Source organism: Neopelma chrysocephalum, unplaced genomic scaffold (assembly GCF_003984885.1).
Source record: "Neopelma chrysocephalum unplaced genomic scaffold, ASM398488v2 Primary Assembly neopelma1_79, whole genome shotgun sequence".
Taxonomy (NCBI): domain Eukaryota; kingdom Metazoa; phylum Chordata; class Aves; order Passeriformes; family Pipridae; genus Neopelma; species Neopelma chrysocephalum.
Genome location: NW_020897740.1, coordinates 51332 through 79090, shown reverse-complemented (window position 1 = coordinate 79090; position 27759 = coordinate 51332). Strand labels below are relative to the sequence as shown.

The 27759-nt window shown below is 39.9% G+C and overlaps 1 protein-coding gene across 1 annotated transcript in view; it reads right to left on the bottom strand.

The window, feature by feature from the left end:
- SLC7A11 (solute carrier family 7 member 11) overlaps nucleotides 1-26665 on the bottom strand; it is a 222657-nt gene extending 195992 nt beyond the window's left edge. Inside the window, exons 1-3 of the mRNA XM_027690024.1 lie at nucleotides 26498-26665; nucleotides 25237-25327; nucleotides 23826-24068 (exon numbers count right to left, since the gene is read on the bottom strand). The gene's annotated coding sequence lies outside the window, so the exon portion shown is untranslated. The remainder of the gene's footprint in view (nucleotides 1-23825; nucleotides 24069-25236; nucleotides 25328-26497) is intronic.
- Nucleotides 26666-27759: the final 1094 nt, after the last annotated feature.

Sequence of the window (27759 nt, the reverse complement as noted above, 5' to 3'; positions counted from 1 at the left end):
ACACTTTCCATGTTAATTGTTCAGCAATAAAGGGCAAATGTTTTTACTGTACTTTACTACTGGGACTATAGTGTCAAAATATCTCTTAACTGAGCCTAGAGGTATTTTCCACTCACAAATCTTATTCTATTTGTTCTTCCCTTGTAAGATAGATGGGTGGAAATTCTGCCTTTTCTATAGAAGAATATTCAATGTTATTAACTGCTTTTCCATTAGAGGAGGGAATGTCAAAGTCACACACTTTCTCCAAACGAATAGTGTGTATGTGCAAAGTACACATCTCTTATACTGGCCATTAGCTTAGAGTATTGCACTTACAGTTATAATAGCCTATTTTTCCTTCTTCCATGGGTAATGGTGCATGGAATGAAGGTCTGAATCTTGAAATGGAACTACAGACTACTAATCTTTTAAAAAGTTTCCAGCAGCAAAAAAAGGCACAGGAGAGCAATTGTTTGCAGTGTCTTCCTGACAGGGGGAGAAGTCATCAGCTCAGTTTCAGTGCAAGTCAAAAGACTCAAGTTACAGCTTTAAAACAAAATAACACCAAAGGAGCAGGGGGGACACGACAAAAAATGCACCATCTCATAAAAACAAGGCAAAATGTAAAGAACATTTATCACTTTATCAGAGAAAGCCTTTATGAAAAATTTGTTTTGTTAATTGTGTTGCTGATTCTTAGTACAGGACAGACAACCCTAGCTAGTCCATTACAGTCCTATACTTATGTTTACCCTGTATTCAATCTACTATTGAACTGTTCTCCACCTCCCCAGATTTTGCTGAAGTTTTTTTTGTACACTAGTGAAAATGTCAAATATTTGATGGGAGATGCCTTTTAGTCTCAGTCCACAGTTATAAGCAGAAAAAAGTACTAGACCAAGACTGAATTAGCTACACCTCCATCTATCACCACCTTAGAGCATTCTGCTATTATTTGACTTTTACCATGTTAGCATGTGAGATATATTGCACTTACATTAATTCTAGATGCCTTTCTAGATTAATCTTGCTCTCCTTGGTGCAATATTAAAGCCCTGAATGGCCTCCTGTTGAAGTGACATCTCACACCAAATAGAAGCATTACAAAAGAAGATGATTACAAGAAAAGACTGTACTGTCATGAGCACCAACACTGGTGGCAATGAGACCACAATGCTAGAAAAGGGAACTGGTATGCAAGAAACTCTCTAACATAAGATTTCCTCTCCCCCGTTCTTATTGTTGAATATGGTTTTAAGGAAAGATTAATAGCAGCTGAATAATGCAGCTTTATTTCCCCAGATTATACACACAACCTACACAAAGCAGTCATGAGTCAGCTCCTGCTGTCTTTCCAGGAAACGTCTGTCCTTGATGCCTGGAAGTGGGACAGCAATAGCAACTTTATGTCAATTCAGTCCATTGCCAGTGATCCCTCCCTTCTACTCTAAAGGCAGCAGCTACCTCCTCCAGGCCAAATAATCACCTACTCAAAAACAAGCTGGCAAACTGGTGCTTGGGAAAACCAGTGCTTGGAAAGCATCTAAAAAGCAGCTCTTCAACAACAAAACCTCACAGATCTTTCCCGAGAGTTAAAAATGTGGGCAGCTGACCATCCAAGCAACCAGGGTGCAAAAAATGAGATAAACCCGAGGCAGGGGACAGCAGCACTTCAAACAAGCTCTCCCAACACCATGAAAAGCCTTAACACTCACTACCTCCTGAAGATCCTTCTCTCACACGAAGGCACAAACTTTTCCATGGGATCACCAGCAGACTGCAATTGATGTGATCCCAAGCTTATTAAACACCAGCTATTAGCACACTCCTGCCTACAATGGCTGAGAGCTCAAGTGTAACACTGCTGGGGATAATTATTCTGAAAAATTGCTTTTTTCTGCAACTTTTCTCTCTGTTGAGGACATCTGTTGCCCTCATCCTTGAAACACAGGCCTAAACCACCAGGAATCTGCACAACTCCACACATCCCAAACCCCTCATGTAACCTAACAACAGACCTCCTGACATATGGTTAACTGTGACTCCTCACCTGAGGGCAATAAGCCCGTCTAGCATCAATCAGAAGGTTTCAACCATTACAAATGACAAACAGGTCTGTGAAATATGGGCTGCTCCCTGATATATTAGAAACAGGAAAAGACATCGTGAAACCTATAATGAAGTCATTTTTTTTCCTTGTCTGATATATATATACATGTACATATGTATACAGCAGGCAGGCACACAAAGTATGAAGACATAAGAAGGAACAATAAAAAGAAATCACTTTGCAAGATTATCCTCGCAAAGCAATTTGAACATATCTTGATTTTAAGGTTCTTTGTCAGAAGGATACATGGTTCCATTTTTCCGTAAGAAACTGCCCTTTTAGGGAAGGCAGGGCAAAGCCATGTGCTACTTTACCGTTATGGTTATTAGTGTGGTGGAGCAGGGAAATGGTGGTGATCAGAGAAACAGGCTGTTTATCCAGAAAGTTGCACCTACCAGACCCCACAGAATCTTAGCCAAGTGATGCGAAATCACAGGCTCTGCTTGCAATTTTATGGGTGACTATCGTTTTTTGTGTTTATTGGGCTGGACCAAGTTCAGCTCCTACAGGAGGAATTTGACAGATTTCATCTGACAGCCAAGTCTAATTGTATTTTCTGTACAAAATGACCAAAGGCAAACAATAGTGCACATGTCTAGGTACTCCAATGAAGTGGCATATGGATGTCTAGATAAAGGGCTTGCTTTTGGTTGTTAGAGCTCCTAACAATAACTGGGCATGGCCTGCATCTTGAGTAACTGGAGCAGTGAGGGCAGATCTGAAGGCTTTCCTGGAATGGTGAATTGATGTATCATGATAATGTCCCTTTGACTGCTTGGACCACCAAGTGCAGTACAAAAAGTATCTAAAATTGATCAGACATCAACACTGCTGGTAGACACATCAGTACCAAACAATAAATACTTAACAGGTGAAATTCGGTTCCTTATTCCAACATTTATTGCTGACATTGTGAAAGGGATGTTAATGTTAGAAAGACTTCTATTAACATTAAATTCATGACACACCAAGACAGCCTCCCCTGGCCTGTTCCGATGAGACTTAAAGACGCTCTTACATTTTTGAGAAAGGACTATTTGTCTAGTGATGCAGCAAGTATTGCTCAATACAAAATGATCGCTCCTGGAGTCCACACAATAAGATTTCTACTAACATTCAAGACATTATTGCAATGCTCTTTTTAGATGCATTGATTACTTAGACATTTTTGCTGAAACAGAAGCAAAATAAAGTATCTGATGTGAGTATTTGAAAGCTTCTCTGATTTTTCCAGCTAATGAGAAGCCAAACTTCTTTCTACAAGGTTGTTTTTTCACTTCAGACAACCACACCTACAAGAGCACTACATGTACATGATTATGGGAGGCATAAACAGATTTAAAAGTCATCCAAGAGTAATTCATTAATCTTAGAATTACTATATCCTGCAGTACTATGAGTGCAGTTTTTGGTTACAATGAAACTGCATGGATTCAGTCCAGTATATCAAATAAACCCATATGAAAACAAAAATAAAACTTCACATGTGCATGTTTGGCAGTCTGCTTGTAACTACAGGTAGCTGCCAGATGAACTCTAGGACCACCTTATGTTGCAATTAGTTACTTACAAGTTATGGAGCACAACAAATTACTTTTCTCTGATATATCCTCCAAATAATGACTGTGACTGTTCTGGAACAACACAATAGGAAATCCCTCCCGTGTTTATACTGATGACTGGCATGAGGCAGATCCTCAAGTAAAGTCTGTCATCATGGAGTGTAGCCTAAACTCTCCATCTCAGTTCCAAAGATAACACCTGGAGTCTTTAATAAACTGCTGAAGACAGTATTCAAAGAAATAAGAATTAGTCTATTTAAAACAAAATAAGTCTGAGACGATTAGGCTTGTTTGAATTAAAAAAAAAAATAAAGTTAATGTTTTTAGAAGCAAATAATTTGTTTCAAATACACCAAAGTCTTTTTTGCAGTAAAGTGACTCCTGGTTCCTGCATAAGTATAAGAAATAATCCCAAAAATGTACAGCACCTGTTTTACAAAGCACAAACCAGATACTCTATCACAGCAAAACTGGACTCACTATTTTTTTTTTTTCCAGGAGAGAAAGTCCATGAACCCTCCATAATTTCAGTAGCCAAAGTAACACCCACCTCCTTCAAATTAAACTCCTGGTAAAAAAGGAGTAAGTCAGGCATGTTGTTAAGACAGGAATTTACTTCCCCATGTGGGCATTTGGAGAATGACGCACCCTGAATGAAGCTGAGCCCAAAACGCCCTGCCAGTGGCAGGTTTTACAAAAGCACTCTGCTTCCTTTTGGTTTCCATTCCTCTTTGTTAGGCATTTGGATAGCAGAAAAAAGAGACATCTTTCTATCAGCAGCACACACTGTGTTTTCCAGAAACTGTGAACAAATCCTGAGAGACAGCAATAAAAATGGGCTCTAAGTACCTTGGATGAGTTTCCAGAGTACATGCAGGATTTTTAGCCACATGACTCCCATCTATCTTAACTGCTTCTTTGCTGCTTCACAGAATAGGCACACCATGTCAAATGTGTCCTCTGAGCTTGCTGGCATACACATCACCACATGCCATCATTTCTCAATCATGGATGCCTCTGCATTCAGCTGCTTAGGCTGTGGAGAACGAACAGTGTGGTTATTTTAAGACCTAGCTAAAGCTTTAAACTGCACTTCACCTTCTCCTACCAGTCTTCCTCGTGCTGAGTGGTATTTTGCTTCATTAATATTGCAACTAATTTCTGTGAGGTTGTTACTCCACAGGAGTGAGATGAGCAGCTTCATCACTTTTCACAGAAACAATCAGGCTAGAAAGAACTGGAGTCCTTGCACCTCGGAACAAGGAGGAGAGTACACTGCTCCTTTCCAAGTATTTTGTTAAAATTTTAATTGAATGGGCATTAGGGACAAAAAAAAATATAAATCAATTAGCTTCAAAGATACAGAATGCTGATATATTTCATTTAAAAAAAAAAACAAACAAATATGACTAAGTAACCATCAAACTTAACAAGGAAATTCATGGGAATACACCTGCACACACAAGATAATGATGTTGCCCATCAGACAGATCCGAGTTTCACAGATGTTTGTTGCAAAACCTACACTATGGTCTCCTCAAATTCAGCTGGTGAGGAGCTGCTCTTTTGGAGCATCTGCACCCATCTCTTTTCCCAGAGACAAAAGTTAGCCACAAACACATCACTGCACACAAGGAAGAGCAGACTCCCATGTTTTACATAAACAGAGGCTGCCCACAGTTCTCCATTCTGGCTCCACAACAGAAAAAGCCAGCCTGCCTGAAAACAGGAAGCTAAATATTAGCACACAAATTTTGCAAATGCATATAATGTGAGATTATTCCAAATGCTAAGAGTTCCTCAAACATTTAGCATATCACTGGTGGAGCACAGGCAATCTTCACACATTGTTAACAGAAAACTGAGTTTAAAGGCTGCAGAAAGCTCCTGTGTTGCAACATGCACCTTGTAGAGAGAGCTTCTGAGGAAAAATCAATTTGTGCAAATCAACTTAATTAAAAAAAACAACAGGAAAAATCCATCTAGCATCCATAAACACTTCATAGAGTCATGCTCAATATTATCTTCATTTTATTCCCAGCCAAACTCACAAAGAAATCAGCTGTCCAATCCTCCCCTCGCAACAGCTTTTAATTTCAGGGCACACCATCAAAGCTTTCACATTTTTGCTGAAACATGTCAGGATCCTCCTCAGAGCTCTTTCACAATGGCCTTTGTATCAGGCAGAAAGGTCAACCCAGAAAAACACAAAGCTCTACTATCCCTGATTTTATGCACACTACATTGTTAACAATTTTGTGACAGAGTCAGTGTTGTGTTTACTTGTAAGGATAATAAAACAGGTTGGCTGCACAGTACTTTTAAGGATCTAATCTATTTTCAAATGGCAAAACCATGGCCATTTTTTAAACCACCACCAACTGCTGAATCTTTCATTGGGATTTGCTTTAGTCCTTCATCCAGCAATCTAAAATTAATCTGCTGACTTCATTTGTCAGAGATAACAATCCCAGGCTAGTCTCTGGGGAAGAACACCCACATCAGTGAAATAGTCAAACCACTTTCCAATAGCCTTCATGGTTATCTCAGCAAAGGCCATAAAATGCAAAGACGTCTATTAACTTGTCATTCATGTGAGATGTATAAATAAACTTGGGTTCCAGATGATCAAGTCAAGTGTATCCAGAAAAGTACCTCAGTTATGGACAGTACAGGGCTTTTCTTTCACAGTAAATTCATTTACATAAAACAGAGATTCCAGAAATGAATTCTGGTTATTAATTCAGTGATGACTTGTTTAATAGAGAAAAAATTCCTTGCAATCTTTGGAAATTCTTGAATAATCATAGTGTGTATATTCCCAAATAATTAATTTAATTAAGAACACGTTTCATTGCGCACTTGGGATATAATACTGGAACAGGAAGCATCACATCATGAAAGATAATAAACCTTCCCCAACAGGAGCATTAAAAACAGCATCGCTTCCCCAAGATGATGTTCTCCATTTTCCTAATCTTCAGTTGACATCTGCAGCAAGTTCATCCACACTAGACAGAACCTATAGCCACTCATTCCTGGGGCTAAGGCACCCTTAGATCATCCCACAAAACTATTTTCAGTGCCTAGAGTCAAGATTTTATTCGTCATCTTTAAAATTAGCCAGCATTTATCTTTTGCATTCAGTCCACCGTGGCCAATTCCCTGCAGCAATGGAAAATTGCTTTCATCACCGTGCCGGCCAGTCCTGCCACAAGAATGCAATATTTTTAATGGGCTTTTTCTCAGGAGAAAATGCCATAAGATATATTTATCTCTAACTAATCCATTTCTAGCTCTCACTCTAAGATGAAGGAATTAAGAGACAGCTACAGCTGCTGTCCTTATCACATTAATTATTATAAATTGGCAGTCGTCTCAAAAAAGAAAATCCACTTCCAGGGAATGCCTAGTTCCATGCTTCAAATACCAGGCAAAGAGCATATTGAATATCTCACTGTAGGGCAATGCTCAGCAAACAAAGGATGTTACACAAAGCAATTGCTCTTGATACTGCTATTCTTAGGCTGTCCACATCCCTGTTGCAGAACTGTACATATAACTCCACACAGTGTTTAATACTTGATTTCTGACTGGCACAAATTTCTTCCACCCCCAGGAATAAAGAAATTTAAATAAAAAGGTACAATATATGTAAAAAACAACAATGTGTCAAAACTGAATCAAAAATACAGACATTTACTACAGACTATGGAATCTGAGCATGTAACTGTGTGTTCTCTTCCTAAATAGGATCTCTCTTCATAAATGTAACAAAGTTAAAATTTATAATCTCTATTATTATATTATTAATAAATATAAATACTAATATTTATTATAACATTGTGATAGCACTTCAGAAACTTTCTATAACACGAGGTACTGCATTTTGGATCTAGTAAGATGAGAGCCAAGAGTTTATCTTACTAATGCTTTTATGTACTTGCTCAGTGACATTTTTTTGGAAGAGTTCAATACATATAAAACCACAAAAATACTATTTGAAATCATTCAGATGCAATTTTGGGTTATTTCAATATAATTACTGAATTATTTCAGGTCCTCACATTAATAGGTGCTAAAAATCTGGCCTAGCCCTCTGATGACATCGACAGGATGATGCTGTGAAGGGGTTCAACAGCATATTTAGTGCTAAAAACCTACAAATCCTTTCCCCTACTTATGAGATACATGTTCATGTTTGTCTCTGATGCATAAGACTACAATAGTTTCTCAGCAGGATCAGAAACAAAAGGCATGTTTTAACACATTTGCATTGACAGTGAAGAAAGTTAAACATCACGAATAATAAAGGCATACCTCCATGTGTGCTAAAACAAATGTGAAGAATCTTCCCCTGCTTTTGCTACCTATCAAAACCTTATTCTTCATTGAAAGTCACAGGGAATTCCTCTGGAACTACCACTGAAGAGCTTGAGAAGCACACACAGACTCAAATTTTGACTTGGATACCATGTTTGGTTTTTTTTTTTTCCAAACAAGAAGTATCAGACTTTCAACTTTGCAGGTTCAAATTACTGGAATTATAAACTGGAAAAATTAGGCTCTGGGACCACAGATTTTTCAGAAATCACTTTAGCACAGTAGCTAAAATGTGATCTTTAATGTGATCATTAATACCTGCAAATAGGACTATTTCCAGTTTTTAAAAAGTAGATAAATTCTTAGATGAAACACGGGGGAAAGTATTAAACACTGAACTAAGATGTAAATTCAAACAAAGGTAGGTAAAAGTTCTGATTTTCATTGGATGTCTGCATAGCAACTTGTTATATGCTCGGCAATATGACTGAAACCTAAAATACTCTTCAGCTATGGAATTACCAGATAAAGAGATTTCATTCAGACAGATGATACTCGTGCACTGTGTGACTCTTGCGGGGCTTCCACGCTATTATCTTTCATTTCCCCTCCACTCTACTTCCCCTCCTTGTAGGTCCTGTACAGGTTCATTACACAGCTCACAGCTGGCATTGCCAAAGCCAAGATGGGAATATAAAGAGAACTTCGTAATGAGAGCTAATGCAAGCTCTGAGGTGGGAGAGAAGTACTGTTCTCCTTGTGACCTTTTGTCTTCCTCAGCCTAAAAGAGAGGCTGTCCTGAGACTGAACGAGCAAAGACATTTGACAGTACAAGAAATTGTCAGCTCTCATTTCAAAAACTGAATTTCAAGAAAGACAGATTTGGCTTTTATGAGAGATGTCACTCTACTGAAACTAAATTTATTTTTCAGAGGCTCCATAATCTGGCTGAGCAAAATCTTAACTGCATTAACTTTTTAAGACACATTTGAAAAACTGTATTTCATGGAACAGCTACAACACTCAGACTTAGTGCCTATATATCATCTCCTGAAAAGGAAACCATTCTGACATGTTTTATTGAACATAACTCAATAATAAAACCAAACTGTCCAGACCGTACATGGCGTGCACAACTGTATTGGTGCAGGATTCCCACTGCACTATCAGATTAGGATCTGGAATGACAGCTCCAATTGGCTGCTTGTGGAGATTAGGGGACTGCTGGTTTTATTTTTCATAAAACCACTAAATACTTAGCCTACTCTTTCTAGTGAGTCTCAAAGACATTCTACACTGCCATTAGCTAAAAGGAAGCTGCTGTCATATAAATCACTTCACGGTTTAAACAGTTTAAGTACAGCATCTTATTCTCCAGAGAATGGAAATTCATTATCATACCCATAGATTATGTGGTAGCAGCAGCCTTGAGACGTGCTCTTCAGTGACCCTTATTTATTCTAAGCCCAGGGAGTTTCTCAGGTATCATCCAACAGAGCAAAAAAAATTGTATCTGAATGTCAATCATTCTTGGCCCATGTGCACTTTCTCACTCAAGCATCTTAACTCTAAAGTGATTGGTCTTTTCCCTCTAGAGGCAGGCTGAGTGATATAGCAGCTCTCTCAGTTGTGATATTAACATTTCAAGTCAAGCCTCAATTCACATCTCCATCTGAGAGACAAAATGCAGGACCTTAGCCCTGCAAGCACTGCAGGGAAGTTTATTTTGATTCTCAAAATCTCTAGTGTTTTACATATTGGAAGTCTTATAGTAATCAAGATGCCCTCAAATTCAAATTCCTCCTCTAGAACACAAAAACACACTGTTGAGATTTCAAATCAACATGGCTGTTCTGGTTTGCGTAGAATGCTGAAACACTGCTACTTTTTGAAATAACCCTAGCAAGTGCATTCAGATAACATCTACCAAACCTGGCCAAGAAAAATGCACTGCACCCACATCACAGTCACAGCTGCTTGCCCCAGCCTGTTCCTCCATAGACTGATGAGGCTGTGTGTTGGCTACCCATGGGTCAAGCTATAAGACCCTAAGCTTGCCCCACGAGCTCATCGAAGGGGTTTTACACCAAAAAGGTGTAGGGCCCCAAAAATCTACCCAACAGATTTATTAAAAGGGCCTTAAGTTCTTTTAAACCTTGAAGCCATGCACAGGAAAAATGCTATGATGCTTTTCAGGGAGTCAAAGTATCTTTTACTGGTTAACTTTGGAAAATAAGGGAACTTGGCAAAAGTTTAAAGCAAACATACTCAACCAACAGGAAGCATTTCACAAAGCATTGACTTAGCAAATTCCAACCCATCCAGGTTTAAGTTACCCAAATATCAATAAAAGGGAATTAGCAGAAAAAGTAAAGAAAGAAAGAGAGAAAGAGAATTACAGTTACTACCTTAGATCCAGTGTAGAACCAGCTAACACATATCCAAGGAGAATGAAGCTGTGACCACATGGAAGCCTTGTGCCATGAGTTTTATCTGCTCTGGCCTCCTGTGGCCACCTCCCCCTCCAGGTGGGGCTTTCGGTCTGCCAGCCACTGGGGATCTGGGTTAGGGGCTTCAGGGGGTGTGGTGTGGGGTTTCAGGTGTGCCAATGGCTAATAACCATCCTGGGGCTGGGTTAGGGGCTCCAGAGGGTGGGGTGTGGGGCAGTGACTGACAGCTACACTGTAGAGGCTCTCAAGGAGGTGGGGTGTGTGGCAGAGCCCCATTCTGCCTTGGGAGAACCTGATCTGCCCCTGCCCCCGCCCCCACCCACAGAGTTGTTGCAAGCCATTGATAACTTCAATAACCTTTTTTTCAGTCTCTCACACAAGCCTGTGGGTCTGGGTCACACTCCTTGGTAACCCTTCTGGCCAATGGCAGCAGCTGCAAGTAAGATGCTGCTCCATTGAGTTGGTCAGAGAAACAGAACAACTCACAACAGAAATAGAAAATTTTTGGATACTCTTTTCCCACAGGTCAGTTAAATCTATTTTGCAGAATGCCTTTAAGGAGGCTTCACTTATGTTATTTCAAAAGGAAATTTTCCTCTTGAACTGGTTCCCAAATACCAGCATGTTCTAGAAAGAGCTGCATCATCTTTATACTACTTCTATTTTCTTAGAATACAGAGAGCAATAAGTAATTATTACTACAGCACTTTAAAACTACAGCATTTAGCATTCAAATGCCATTTTACAAGTACAGTTTGACATTATCAAAAATTAAGTCCCTAGTTAGAAGTCTAACATTAAAAATCCACAATATCAAAGAAACTTACTGAAGGAACTAATAGGTATGAGAAAATAAAATATTATTTAAGACAGATGGTAATCTTGCAATGCCATTCTACCTTAACTCATTATAAAAAGAGTATAGCAAGAGCTCACCTACATGGGTCTTGTATGATTCGGTTTCTGCTCACTTGTTATATGTTCATATGCATCCCTACAACCAACAACCATGTGCCTTTTTTCCAGTAGTGACACAAGTGCCATATGTCTACCATGTCCAAAATGCCAGTTTGACTTGGGATCAGTCAAATCCAGTCCGTTCACACCACTTCACAACCAGCAGTGCTGGTCTTGCCCTCTTCCTCTCCAGCTCCTCAAACACCACAGACCTAAAGCTGAGCACCTGCTGAGCCCTACCAGCTTCACTACAGCATCTTGCCTCTTTTGGCAGAAACAGACTTCTATATTTGAAAGTATTCCAACTGTACCCTATACCAGGGTCTGAGCCAGACCCCACCAGCTTGGAGCTTGAGGATGGGGGAAGCCATGAACTGTGCTCCCAAGGAGCCCAGGGTCAGTGACTGGATATCAGACTTCCAGCAGGGCTTTTTCCAGAGTGGTTTTATAGAGTCTCACCTGGACATAAAGAAGGCAAAGTTCCTCAACGCGTTTTCTGTAGGGCAGGAAACCTCTTAAACACAGGAAAGGTAAGATCAAACACCTCTTCTTTCTCCTCAAACACTCCTCCTGGCACCTGGAAGTCTGGATTAACATCCCATTACACAGTTGAGAAACACACGTAAGTAAAAGTAAAATCATACAGTGCTGGCAGGAAACAGCTTCACCTGGGTTTAAACTCTGTCACCCAAGTTAAAATGTATTAGACAGACTCTGGCTTCACCATAGTCAGTGGAAAAGCTCCCGAGAATGTCAAAAGGTACAGGATTAAATTAATGTGATTCACTCCAATCACTGATATCTACAGAGGCAAAGAGAAACTGTTCTCTAAAAGAAAAAAATAAGTTTTATATTATTCTATAAAACACAGCCATTGCTGTAGATACTGAATAAAAGAGAACTAGCTTCAAATATAATCCACACTCTTATTTATTTATATCTTAATGAAAAAAATTCTCTTTTGGAGCTAAAATGTTCCACACTTCCTCTCAGCTGCACAGTGGGGGTTTTTTCTGCAATTCTTTGACACAGATATCAAAGCACTATGAATAATAGAAAGAGACAAAGAGAAAATAGTCTTTAAAATACAAGTGTATCAGGATATACAAGAGTGACATGAATCTGCTTATAACACATAAAGGAACAGAAAGATAGCATTGACTACTGTCTTATTTCTCAGATCCCTAAGCTATTGTATACCATCCTGAGATTAGCCCAAAACAAACAGATATTTACTTTAAAATTATAATTTCTTTTTCTCAACATAAGCAATCCTTAAAGAAAAAAATTAACCATAAAAATGCGAAGTCTAAAAACTACAAAAAGTAAATCAGGGAGAGGGATGGGCCTTAAATGACTCTACTCGGAATTGCGGTGCCTGGCCTCTGCACAAAATAGGTGGATTTTTAAGGGTTATTCTCTGCTTGACACCCCCAGCCTAATGCCAAATGTCAGCAGCAACCCAGCTATTCTGCTAAAACAACCCAAATACTTAGAACTTGTGACATAGCACTACACAGTGTAGCAACAGTTAATAGCTACAGAAGATGTGGCTCCTGTGCTAGGACAACCTCCCTGACCACAAGCAGCACTGCACTGCCAGGAGGCCACCATATCAACCAGATCCCCAAGAGAGGGAGAAAGCAGGAGAGTGGGGGTCTCTAGGGCCAGCATCAGCCCTTGCTAGTGGTGTCCTGCACATCCAAATCAGTCCATTCTCAACCCCACCAATGGGGTGCCCGCTGTGCTGTGGCCACTTCCCACCCTTTGGCATCGCCATAATTTACCTTTATTCCACTCTCCTGCCTGTGGTAAGCACCAGGTGGCACTTGTTCACTTGAATACTTTGGTACCAGGTCACTAGGCAGGGAAAGGCAGGTACACAGCTTTTCACACCCGTGGCTTAAGGACCAGAGGGAGAGTCTATTAACTTCTTATGCACACTATAGCAGAGTTGTGCAGGCCTGCTTTGATTACATCGTTGAATCAATCTGCTTGATCTCCTAACAGATATTACAATGGCCCCTTCTTTCACTTTGAAAGCAGGAATAAAATAACCCCTACCACCCTGTTATGTTCTCATTGAGCCCAGCAGGCTGTACACAAGTTTCACAATGTCACCCACCACCCTGTGCTCTGAAACAAGGGGAATTACAGTATAATTGGGGTATAGTGTGGTATTTTTCTTGTCATGTGTTTGGACTGCACCACAGTCTGTGCAGCCATGCCAGAAAGAGAAACAAAAACTAAATGCAGAAGTCTACATTCCCTGTCCAGAGAAGGCACTGAAACTCTATTTGAAAGGCTTATCAAGACAAATACTTCATACATAACTACAATACACCTCCTATTCAAAGACAGAATGACAAGGGTAGAAACAATTAGCTGACAGAGGCAAATAGCACTAAGGTCCATCCCTACCCACTAACAGTTAACACCAAGTTCTACCAAAACAGAAAAAAAAAGTGCATCAAAGCTGAAAGGCAGAAAACAAAGTAGACACTTAAATTAGAAATTATTTAAATTGAATTTTAAATGAAGAACGCTCAGAAGCTGGCCTGTTTATGACAAACCTCGAGTTTTCTGCATGGCTGGAATCATATTAGCAGAGGAATGATGGCCTTATGTATTCACTAATCTATTACCTTCAAGTTAGAAATAGAATATTGCATTAGCATGCAAAAGGACCCAAGACAGCACTACAGGAGAAACCAGTATTTCTGTGGTAAGCACTGCAGAATGACAGTGCAGATCTGTATAAATAACAAGTCGAAAGGGAAAAACTGTGCTTGCACTGTTCCAAGGCTTATGTGCCTTGATTAAAATACTGATATTACATTCATTTTAACATGACAACTGTTCTGAACAGCCTACTAAAGGCCAATGTTTCACGTTATTCTGATAGGAGCCTCTCCTTCCTTGTCTCTCATTTCCAAAAAAAAAAATGTGCTGAAATCTTTCATCCACTGATGACTGCCAACATTCAGATTAAAATCAAAGGGTTTACTGCAGCCCTCAGTTTTAGATATGTAATTTACTCAGAGCCGTTCCAGTTTAATTTGACTGCTGCATCATACATGCTGCTTACGTTGAAGTCTTCTACTCACCTCTGGTAAGCTCATATTTTCCAACAAAGTCTCTAGAAATATTCATGTATTTTCCTGGCTTTTCTGCCTTTGGAGGCCAAAACTCTGCTGCCTTGGGCTGAACCCTTGAGGAAGGCTGTACAGGAGGCACTAGGGCACATTGCTGGGCAATTTTTCAACCTCATGCATTTTGCCCTGGAAAAGTACAGGCTTAAGGCAACTAAGACTGCTGATTAACACCAAATTTGGCAAATCATTTTGGCTGAAAACATATTCTTTGTTTAAAACTTTTCATTTTGACATCATTCAAATGCTTGGAAGCATTTAATTTCAAAATGCACTGAAGTGTAAATACTTTAAAGCAAAAATATTTCTGACATGGAAGAGTTCCCAAAGACAACTTCTGTTCCAAAAATAACCCATCTCTTCCCCCTCAGCTTTTCAATTTTTTTCAGCGAAAAGTTAATTTTTCACTGCTCCCCCTTGGAACCTGAGGGAGAATTAGGAAAAAATGAGTGAGGGAAGACAGAGAAAAACCCTCAGGCCCCAAGGCAGCTGGACTGCTTTGTCCCGTGTCAATGAAGGCAGAGGGGAAAAGACCAAATAAAGAGCTAGCCAGTATTGCAGCACCTCAAGCAAGATAAACTGAAGAGCACGCAGGTCTCAAGGCATGGGACCTAAATAAACAGCCTGCTGACTCTCCAAGCAGAAAATCTGTTCTTCAAGTCCTCTGTTTCCAGGATAAATCACTTTCATATAAACATCAGAATAGAAGAGATAGTCTATACATCAGCTAATTACAGACTCAGATCTCCCTGAATAATAGGCCTAACCTGCAGATTCCAGAGAGAGAAGAAAATAGGAGGTTCCTTGATGACAAGCCACTTAGCCAGCTGTCAGAAGGCAGTATGTTAGTACCTCAGGTTGGTGCAGCCCACTGACTTCAAGGCAAAATGCTGACAGATTTATGGTATAGCAATCACTTTTTTAAGTAATTTTTTTATCTGAAACATTTTCAAACAACATAGTCTGAGGGGCTTAAAAACAAAGAGAAATTATTCAGTTTTCCCATACTCAAAATACATGACAGATTAGCTACATTCAGTCTTGCCTGAAGGGGGAATAGATATTAGCATAGCAAAAATCAGTGATTTTAATAAATCTAATAGTATTTGCCTCCTCGTGCGTATGTACTTAGGCTTGAGTATGATTGTTCAAAAAGACAATTTTCTAGTACCACTTTGCTGGAGTAACATGTACAACATTCCCATGCAAATAGACAGTCTGTGAGAATCTGTTCAATGAGGAGATTATTTTATACAGGACATCTCTATTTCAATATTGGCAGAAAGGAAAGGAAACAGAATAACATCAGACACTTTAAATCCCAGTTCTCCAATCCTCTTCATTTTTTTTTTCTCCTTTATCCCTTCTCAAAAACTTACAGTACCTGTTTTCCCTAAAACTTTGCAATACTTAAGTTCGAATTGCTATCCTTGTGGACACTGCTGGCTATTAAGCTGTGCATACCCTACAGGGGTGTAATTAAGGAAGCATTAAGATTCACCAAAGGACAGTTCATTTGTTGCTGCTGCACTCTTTTTTTCGGGAGGTTAACTACTTGGCAGCCCTTGCATGTCCTAGAGTCAATCTGCATCTATAGGATGGAGGTGAGTGGGCAGAACTGGGCAGTTTATCTTCTCATCTCTCATCTATTACCACACCACTTGGCAGTGCTGCCAACCTTCCTCACCTTGGAAACACGGACTACAACTATTGGGACCAGTGGGAACAGACAGAAACAAAATCCCTGTGAAATAATCTACCTAATGAAAAAAATATTGACAGCACAATGACACCCTAAAAATCTCAATATGTAAAAAGATAGCTGTTATTTCATTTAATCCCCACCTTACTTTCTTGTCTCCCACTAAATGGTTAAAGTACTGGTAATTGTGCAGCCAGACATAGTTATGTGTAGTTACAAACAAAAGTATTATACTTTGTTTTCTGCTTGAAGCAGCAGTCACTTCAGAATGGAGTGCTGCCCCACTCTGCCCTGACATAAGGGCCATCACAGTTCAAAATCCTTTTGTGTGACAATCCATAGCTTACAATGGCATAAGAGGCATCACATCACATTATTTAGACACCTCTGCCATGTTCCTGAAGCAGAAACAGGATGCCATTAGGAGTAGGAAGAAGTGAAAGAAACGGATGATAGAAGGTTTGAATGGAAATATATGGTTTGATCTCCAGCATGTGACCTACGCAAGGATGGCACGTCCCATCTTCACCCAAGCTCGTTTCCCACACCAGGGTAGCCAAGAGCCATGCTCAGGGGAGGAGTAGAAATGAGGAAAACCATCGGAAGCAGAACACTGTGGATCTCTGAGGGTCAGAATCACTGCAGCACACAACTGCAACCATTAGGGAAGCAGCAGTGCAATTAGCCTGGTACTGCAGAAACCCCTAAGGGGACTTCAATGCCCTTCTACACCCAGAGAGATGTTGTTGCCACTGCAGGTGCTGGCTGTGCCTACTGTGCATAAACCCAAGGTGACACCCACACCAGCATCAATAAAACTATCACTCAACAGCAGCCTCATAAATGGCAGCATGAGAAGCTGGACAATGTCAGGTCAGCTGTGAGGGAGAACTGCAAAAACTCATCTCTGACACCATAATTCCCCGACTCTTCTCATTTAGGTTTTGGGGTTGGATACAAAAGCAACATTTGTTTTTCTCCTATGTTTGCTGCTCTTTTTCCCATGCACCCAAACCCATCTTCCTCCATTCTTTACTAAATAACAGCAAAATACTCACATTTCCTTTGAGGGAAGCACAGACAACCCCCTTCCTGGGCTCTTACACACAGCCCAAAGCATCTGCAGTGCAATCTCTTGGAAATAGCTGTACGGCAGCTATGGCAAAGAATAATCCGGTACAGGATGGAGCTCTGTATAAAATTGGTATTTAAAGCGCTTCTGCATTAAGGATCAGATAAATCCTGGGCATGAGAATGAACTTCTTGAGCAGTTTAAATGTGCCTAGATCCATGATTGATAGGTATGAGAGACCGTTTCATACTCTGGGGTGACCTTATTCATGCCTTCTCCTCCAACAACAATGCCATAATAAATTTCCCTGACTGACAAAGACATCGTAACAAGTATTCTGAAAACCTACTCACTAATCCATACATCCATGACTATGCTATAGTTAAATTAGCAAGCAAGTTAGTCCAGTAACCGCTAATTTTGTCAAATTAATAATTTTTATTTCAGGGAAGCAACGGTTGTGATGCATCATGATGAATCCATTTTTATTTTAATGTGCCTATCATCTGAACAATTACTTTCAAAAAAACCTAAAAATTAATTCTTCCTTTGTTTTCATTCAATGAACAAACACCTGAAGAGGGCAGAGTGCATTATGGCAGAAAGTGATTTTAAAACAAAAAAATGCCTTCAACCTGGCATTTCTGTAGCTGCTCCTGTACCACTGCTGCCTTGCCATTTGTGCCCTTTGCATCTGAGCAGATGGTTGGTCCCGTTGTTCCCAGCACCCACAGGGCAGGCAACAAATCACTAAGGGTGTCTGCATGAAGAAGTTGACCCCACAGCTCTGGTCCTCCTATGCAGTACAGGGGGTGACACATTAAGTCAGAGTCTGCCATCCATTGCCAACCCCAAGGTTTGACTTTAAATCCATGATGAGCTCCACATGGGACTTGCACAGCCCAAGCAAGCAAGATTTAAGGTTAGAAAAAAAAAAACAACCAAAAATCATCCAATCAAAAAAAGAGCATCACTCACATATACCAGCCTAGAGCCCTGCAAAAAGATGTGTCAGATCTGCCCTTAAGGGCTGGGGAAAAGAGGAGAGATCAGGCCACTAAAGAGAAAAAGGTCACTAAGGTTATTTCTTTAGGGGAAAAAAAAAATAATTTTTTTTTGGTTTTTTTTCTCCTCAAAACCAACAAGCAAAAATGCTGAAAGCTCCTCTAAACAAATGGAAAATAATAAAAAAAATAAATAAAAAGCAAGAGCTGGAGGCAGTCACCCAGCATGGAAAATGAACTGGAAAACTCTCAAATGGAACAGAACATAATCTTCTAATGGGAAATGTCCTGCAACCCTAAAAAAAATGGGAACTTGCATTCCCACCTGTAGTCACCACCACTACACTCTTAATAGGTAATCTCCAACTAGACACAGATGGTGAGAGAGATGGTGCAATCTTCTGCTGGTGCTTGTGGTTATATATTTTGTTAAACAAAATGCTCAGGCAAATTAAGGGCACTCCTGGAGATTTCCCCTTTCGCTCTTATAGATCACCTCACACATCAGAGGGCAAGACTGAACAACCAAAAAACATTGCAGAAAACCTGGATTATGTTAGAATTTTGTATTATCTATTGTTCTAATAAATTCTGAGCAATAGCATTAATGTTTGTTTTAAAAGGTCTATTCAACATAAATCTCTTTCCCATAAATGACAAATAAGTTTTCTAAGAATCCTATTTTGAACAAAACACAAAGGAAAAACAAAATCATCCGATGCACAAGTGCCTGATGAGAGATCACGTTGAAATATTTGATATAAGGAGAATTCTATTACTGAAAAACAAATTCAGTAAGAGATTGTGTTCAGAATGCTTCAAGGAGTTGTTAGGGTTGAAATCCATACCTCACCAGGGTTGATATGCAAATATTAAGCTAAATTAATTCAATTTTCCCCAACAAAGCCTTGTTTTATTCCCCATAAAATTCCACAAAAACATTTTTCCAATAATTTTAGAAATGTTTCCTCCTTCTGATATCAAAGAATATTAAATATACAGAGAATTTCTTTAGAACTTTATTGCATCTACATTGTTTTCGCTTTAAACATGAAAACATTGGTTTGCTTCTTGGACATTTAAATGTGCTTTCATTACTTGAAGACTGATTTGCTAATTTTTTTTCTCATTTCTATTCGTAAGAAGAGAAAACTAATAAGGCAAACGTACAAAGGCCCTCAAGGACAGAAAGATGAGAACAGCACATTTAGAAAACTCATATGAAGATATGGCTTCCTTCTTCATTAAATATCCAGAAAGAAAAAAAAAACCAAACTTTTTTGTGGAGTGGGCAAGGAAGAGAATTCTTTCCACATCCCTCACCTTATCACTTCTTTTTGTGGTCTTTCTGCAAGAAGACCACTAATTACCACACTCAGAACAAAGAGACCTGAGCTGAGAGGAGCTACTTTTCATTCAGCACTGTTCCACCATCAGCAGCAGCAAAATGAAGTCAACTTGACCAGAGGCAAATAACAACACCCATTATAAAAAAAAATAAAAAAATTCTGATATTAAGATATTACTCTTGCAGTTTAAGATAACAGTTTCTCCTGCTAAACAACATTAAGCTTTGTAAGACCCCAGGCTCCAAGCTATGAGCTCACTGAAGGGGTTTTACTTAAAAAATATACAAGGCTTCAGAAATTTGCCCATCGAATTTATTAAAAGAGCCTTCAGTTCTTTTAGTGGCTTAAGAGAGAGCACAAAGGAGAAGACACCACACACATTTTCCCAGAAGGTCAAAAATAACACGCTTTTCCTAACAAACTTTAGAAAATAAGGGAACTTGGTAAAAGTTTAAAGGTCAACATTCAACCCAAGTAAAGCATTCCACAAAGCATTGACTCAGCACATGCTAACCCATACAATTTTGCAAAATCCAACCCATCCAGCTTTGAATTACCCAAAATATTAAGGAAGGAGATTAGGAGAAGAAGTAAAGGAAGGGAGAGAAAATGAGAAAATTATAGCTACCCACTGGAGTCCTCTGCAAGTTCCCCATGTCCAGGTGTCAGGGTTCAAGCAAACACAAGAGAACACGTGGTGCTGCTTTTATTTGCAGTTGGTTCCCTGTGGCCACACCCCCCACCCCCAGGTGAGGCTTCCAGGTGTTCCCGCCAGTCTGGGGCTGGGTCAGGGGCTCTGGAGTGTGGCATGGGCAGTGCTCCCAGGTTTCCTTTGGCTGACAGCTGCTCCAGGGATGTCCAGGGAGACACCAAGGGGCTGGGGTATGGGATAGGGCACCACCTCACCTTCATGAAATTCAACCTGTCCCTTCCCCACACACACACACACACACACACACACTTGAGTTGGTCCGAGTCAATAATTAATATAATAATCCAGTGTCCAAATGCCTTTAGTCTCAAAATTATTTTGACCATTTAGAATCAATTCAGTTAAGCAATGTAAGGAGCAAAAGAGTCCAAAATCAGTTTTAGGAATATTTTGTCCCCTCTGATGGCAAATTCATACTCAAAACTGGCACTTTGGAAGTCCAAATACTAAACCTTACTGGGTTAGGGCTTATGGTTTTCACTTAAATTGTAATGCTTTCCTTTTGTCTTCCCCAAGGCATGGCAAAATACCCTACCAACAGGTACCTTGTCTCTCAACATACATCATAATATCAGCCAAATCTAGTTTCTTTATTGTGTTTTTGCAGACAATATAATTTTTCTTACCTTTCTAAACTATATTCAACAAGTTTTACATACTTCTTTGCAATCTTCATACCTTGCCACCCAAACATTATTACAATCACCTAAAGACCAGAAGAGCCAACTTTGAGGAAGAGGAACAAACAAATCTGTACAGGGTATAAATGTAACAACAGATTTAATACAAATATAAATGCTCAGAACAGAGTAGAAATAGGTCTGCACCCTCAAAGATTGTAAGATTTGCAAAAAAGGGCTATCAGACTTTTAGCCTGAGAGTATTTGCTAAACAAAACCCCTGAGTCAGAGCCACTATAGCATCAATCTGGGTATGCTGAAGCTGTGGCAACTATGAAAAAAATTATTGTAAGCAGAAAAACAGACTCCTTCTCTCAGATTAATATATATATATGTATATATATCAGAGTTCTTTGTCTTATTCCCATTGTGATGGCTTACATCAATCTGTTTGTTGCAGCCAAAAACCTCTTCCTGACATAAACTTTCTTTCCTATCTAAAGGGAAATAGTTGGCTTCGTACAGCTTAAAGTTTAATTAGGCACCCTCTGGGACTTCTTCTGATCCAAAATGCAATGCCTCCTAGGCAACCCCAAGCATTCACATACTAAACAGCCCTGTCAGCCAAGAGCAGCAATCAGTCTGAGCCATAAGGAAAAACATTGTGCAGAAATCTCTAGCCTCGGGTTGGAGGGCTGCAGAAGAGTCATCAAGAGTGTAAGTGCAAAAAAAAAAGGTGAGGGGAATGCTCCAGCTAATTACTGAAGGAGAGACCTGAGTAGGCAAAAGGAAGGAGTCCATTCTCCACTCTCCTGGGACAAAAGCAGACCAGTCATCAGCATGACACCAGTAGTCTTTGTGCCAGATTTCTTCGGATTATTACACAGAATGAAGGGAGAAAAGGAAACTCTGACCCAAGTTAAAAAAAAAGCTTCCTGAAAGGATTGCATCTGTAATGCTGTAATGATATTTTAACAGTGCTTAAAGAGGACGGTGATTCACCACGGGTCAGTTTGCTGGCTGAGACTTTGCTGAACATATTTTTCTTAGAGGGCTGCCAAAAAAGTGTTGAATCCTGTGAGAGACTGAAAGAAATTCAATGGCTCAAAACAACTCTCCGTGGGGGAGAGGGAGCAGATCAGGTTCTGCCAAGGTGGAATGGTGCTCTGCCCCCACACCCTGCCTTCTTGGGAGCCTCTAGTGCAGCTGTCAGTCACTATGCTGGTAGCTATAATTCTCTCTTTCTCACTCACTCTCTTTCTTTCTCCTTATTCTCCTAATTCCCTTTTCTTGATATTTGGGTAACTTAAACCTGGATGGGTTGGAATTTGCTAAGCTTTGTGAAATGCTTTATGTTGATTGAATATATTTGCAATAAACTTTTGCCAAGCTCCCTTATTTTCCAAAGTTTACCCATAAAAGTGTGTTATTTTGATCTCTTGAAGATGTTGTCACATTTTTCCTGTGCGTGGCCTCAAGGTATAAAAGAACACAAGGCCCTTTTAATAAATCCATTGGGTGGATTTTGGGGGCCTTGTATCTTTTTGGTGTAAACCCCCTTCAATGGGCTCATGGGGCAAGCCTGGGGTCTTACAAATTCCCTCAGCAGAGTATTAATCCCCCTGTTACACTACCTCCTAGAGAACCATTCCCAGAATCTTTTATTAGCAATAGTTCAGGTCCTCAGTATCAGAGAGGTTTTAAAGTCATTATTCATGTTTATTATAAAAGCTTTCACTGAAAACTTTGTCTTCTGGGAATGGAATTCACAGCCATATGTAGGACTTCCTCTTTGCTATTATAAAATAACTAAATATGTAGAAAAACAAAACAAAAGTAAATTGGTTTTATGTTAGATGGAAGTTGAAACATTAATGTAGCAGCATTCACACAGACACTGATCAACTTTCTTTGCTTAGTTTGTGGTCAAACAAGCCTCATCTTCCTTGGGTTTCCACTTTGGGACTCTTCATGCACATTAAATTAAAAACTTTTAAAAAATTAGATTACAAAACAAGTCAAAAACCCCAATCCTTTCTTTAGCAGCAAAGACAAGGGTCTTCCTGGCTACTTTACAGGGATTAAAATATGTCAGCACAAGGTGAAGAAAAGAGTTGCAAAAACTTACTGACTGCATTTTGATCTAATTCTCTAATTTCCTATTTTTAAGTGACAACACCAGTGTTTGAACTGCCAGAGGCACAGATATCAAGCTTTGGAAAACAAACTTCATCAAACATTAAACACTTCAGTCTGCACAAGATTAAGAAGGGGGATTTTTATAAATCCTTCTTATATTCAGGATCACTAACACCAGCAGGGAATTTGCTCTTAGTATTAACAAAGGTGAAATTACTAGGCAATTACAACACAGTAAAATACTTTTTAATTATTACTTCGGCTAATTATTATAATAATTATTACCACGCTTCCTGACAACTCAAAGGACCAGACTGGTTTGAAAAGTATGAAAAAAAAACACCCGATATTTTTCTTTTCACATGTCTCATCAATGCTGAGACATTTTGTACCTACATAAATATTATATTTTTAATCAAAAGTGCAGCTAACCCAATCACGAAGCTCAAAGCATGAGAAAAAATGAAGTATGGCCCCTCTTCCCTCAGACACCTGCTGAAGTGAAAAATCTGTCCTCTCGGACGCAGTGGGCACAAGGACAGCATAGCAAAGCAATAGATTTTTTTTGTTTTTTTAATGGAGATTCCACCCATATATCACCAGGAATCTCCTCTCTGATGAAGAACCAGTTGCCAATCTGGATTTCAAACTAGGGGTGAACCCACATCCCATTTATGCTTGATTTATACACTTTTTGCTTAGCCTTATTCTTCAAATGTAGGAACTCCTTATTGATGACTTCATGGAGGGAAACTCCTTGATGTCTTTCCCAGCAGTCACACTGAGTGTAAGCAGAAGGATGGCTACTCTAGCACCAACTGAGAAGGCTCCTCTCCAAGAACAAACAAGTTTTCCTCTCACTTACTCCACATACTGCCATATCACTGACCACAGTAACAAATTATCATACTCAGTTGACCTTGACAGTGGCATCCTGGAAAGACAAAGGGTAAATGAGTTGAATGTACTTTGAATAAAGAAAATCATTCCAATAGAGAAAAGTAGAGCTACAAAGGTGAAGCTTTCATGGAAAACCCACTGATGTTGACAGAGAGTGTCCCACAGACTTCATTTGGCCCTGGGCTCCAGCTCTAAATGGCTGCATGAGAAAATGAGCATTTTCGTAATTATTTGAAGTTAGGTTACAATAGGAAAATGCATCAGTGGCTGTTCTCAAGGCAAGCAGCATATCACCACCCCAACATGCCTGCTGGGGGACAAAAAGGTAGGGGGATCCCTCTTTATAAAGCAATAATCATCTTTAGGGACAAAAATGTCCCTAATGGTCCTTAGCCGTGGAGGATGTGGGTATTGCCTTTTACACATGGAACCCCCCAAGGTCATGGCATTGTAACATGCTTAGTTTCCCTTTTCTTCTACTGAGTGTGATACCCACCACCATGAGGACATTTTATTTTTTTCAATAATAAATATTTTTATAAACCTGTCCTCTCTTCCTTCTCGATTTTCTCCATAAATGACACTTCACTTTCTCTTGCTAAACTGTTCCATTCTCCCTGATGTGATGCCAGGGCACCACTGGGTTTAGCATCAGCCTCCCTGATCCTTTTCTCAGCTGGTTTTAAATCACACCAGCTGAAATGACTGTTCTCTTGCTGCACAACAGTGCCTATAGGAAGCAAAAGCACTCCACCACTGAAGTGAGAGAGGGGTGATTTCTTCTGATGTCCACAAAGGCAATTACCGCCTAAAAGAGCTTCCTGCTTCAGCTAAGCCTGGTTTTATCAGACATACTTCTGAAAAGAGGCAAATTTCATCCACTTTATCAGAAAAATGTTCTAGTTATAGCAGAAATACAATATTTACAACTATTTATGATTTAAAGTTGTTTCTTCAGCTTCAAACAGAGGAATTTTTTGATGATTCCAAAATCCCAGGAAGGAAGGATAAATCTATTCCCCATCTGATAACATCTACTTCAGCTGCTACCATTTGTTACTATTTTGTAGATCATTCGTAAAATAGTTTATCAAAAGGAATTTCTTCTAGCTACTTACATTTTAGGGCTGCTCTTTCATAATTATTTTTTCACAGCTGAACCCCAGTAAACTATTATCTTTTCCCTCTCCTAGTCCACATACCAGAAACATCAAAGGCAGATCAGTAACAAGTTGATGAAAACCAACAGCTTGCTGCTTCTGGGTTTTGCTTCTGTACCTAGCTCTATTTATTCTGCAAGAAGAAAAAAGGATTTTGTTTTATTCCCTTTTCTATGTAATCTCAGAGCAGTCCCTCCCCAATTCACAACGCCTTGTGTTGTGAAACACCTTTCTATTGGTTTAAATTCTATAAGGCAGGTCATGCACACCCAGGTATCTCTCTGCAAGTTAAACAGTCAGATTCTAATATTTAATTCTACTGTCTTCACTGTGACTTGATTTGCATGCCTTGACATATTTTGTGTACATCTCAAGGGCCAAGCATGAGAGAGAATGGGTTTAGATAGGATATTAGGAAGAAATTCTTCATTGTGAGGGTTGTAAGGCACTGGCACAGGTTGCCCAGAGAAACTGAGGGTGTTCCATCCCTGGAAGTGTTCCAGGCCAGGTTGGATGGAGCTCTGAACAACCTTGTCCAGTGAAAGATGTCCCTGCCCACAGCAGGGGGGGTTGGAACTACATGGTGTTTAAGTTCCCTTCTAACCCAAACCATTCTGTGATTCTGTGTTGAATAAAATTAAATATACATATTTCTTAATAGTTCTGTGGCAAATTAATTCAATCAAAAAGACATGGCAAATGAAACCTGGGGTACATATTGCAGATAAAATGTTGCACCTACACATTACAACATTTTTATTGCATCATAACTTCAAATTAGTATTTTCTTCCTGTGCCTCTGATCAGCTAATTGAATAGGATATAGCAGTTCATTATGATTGTATGGTTTGCCTTAATGGCTTCACTGTCCTTGTCTACAGCTCCATCACTCTGTAGCAGCTGGTCCACACAGAACTCTTCCCTTTAAAAAAGTGATCACAGAAGCTCCCGAGTTATTCACTGCGAGACCAAATATCGTTCTCCAACATTCTTCCTCCTTCCTCATTTTTTCATACTCATTTTTTTCCTCTCAGACCCTCATTTGTCACAAAATTTCTTTGACGTTCATTTTTCCTCACTTTAAGCCATGAGTTTACAGTGATGCTCTTTGACAGACTTCCACTGTGCCATAAAAAATTCCTGAAGAAGTTATCCTGCCTGTAATAAAGACATCTGTAACCAAAAGATGGTCCTAAATTACAAAATACCCTCTACTTTTAGAGGGGAGCCCAAATGAGCCTGAATTTTGCAAGTGGTTCTTCAGTTGATTACAATTCCTATTCTACATGTTAAATTTTCTTACCTTCTCACCAGATGACTATTGAAATTTTTGTGATGTCTGAGTTAGTAAAGCTGGGTGATTTTACCTCTAAGAAAGAGGTAGGGTGCTGGAGGATGTCTGGTCAGCAGCATGCCCTGAAACCAAAGCGTCCTTCCACCATTCCCTTAGAGGTGCCACTCCTAAAAGAAACATGAAGGAAAACTTGCAGATAGCTGTGATACGCATAACGTCATTAACGCCATATTAATTTAGCCTGTTCAGACCTCATGACACCAATGGTCTTTGTGCTGCTGTACTGTTAACCCTTTGGCATGAGAACCTAGCTGAGGTTGCAGGACCCCTCAGGTTGTTTCTTAGCCTGCAAGGTGGAACTGCGCGCACTCAAGTACTCTTGGGTACTCTTTGCTGCTCTTTTCCTCTCTTTAACCTGACCATCAACCTTTATCCTCAGCATCCAAAGCACCCCTTGCTCATTGCCAATAGAGAGCTTGCTGCTCCCTCCAGTTTATACTGAGCAAAGCCCTAAGGAATCCCAGACCTTGAGGTAAGAAAAGAAAGCTGGAGAAAGGATGACTTCCCCTTGGTCATAGAGGGTTGAGTTAGAGATTAGCTACATAGACTTAACACCCATATATCCATGGGCCCTGATGGGATGCTCCCAGAGGTGCTGAGGGTGCTGGCAAATGTTGTTCCTAAGTCACTCTCCATCATCTTTGAAAAACCATAGACAACAGGAGAGCTGCCCAATCACTGGAGAAAAGCCAGTGCTGCTCCCATCTTCAAAAAGGGGAAAAAGGAGGACATGGGAAAATACCAGTCAGTCAGCCTCACCTCCATCTCTGGAAAGGTGATGGAACAGATCATTTTAGAGTTCATCACTAACAACGTAGAAGAAAAGAAGGTCATCTGGAGTAGTCAGCATGGATTCACCAAGGAGAAGTGCTTGGCCAGTCTGATAGCCTTCTATGATGACATGGTAGGATGGGTTGACAAAGGGAGAGTAGTGCATGGTGTCTAAACTAAATTCAGCAAGGCTTTTGACACTGTGACCCTCATAGGTAAGCTCAGGAAATGTGGGTTAGAGGGGTGGACTGTGAGGTGGACAAAGAACTGTTTGAATGGCAGAGCTGAGAGCACAACAGGCTGTGCTGCCATTCAGCAGGACCTTGGTAGGCTGGAGAATTGGGCATAAAGAAACCTAATGAGGTTCAACAAGAGCAAGTGTAGGGTCCTGCTCCTGGGGAAGAATAATCCCAAACACCAGTACAGGCTGGGGACTGACC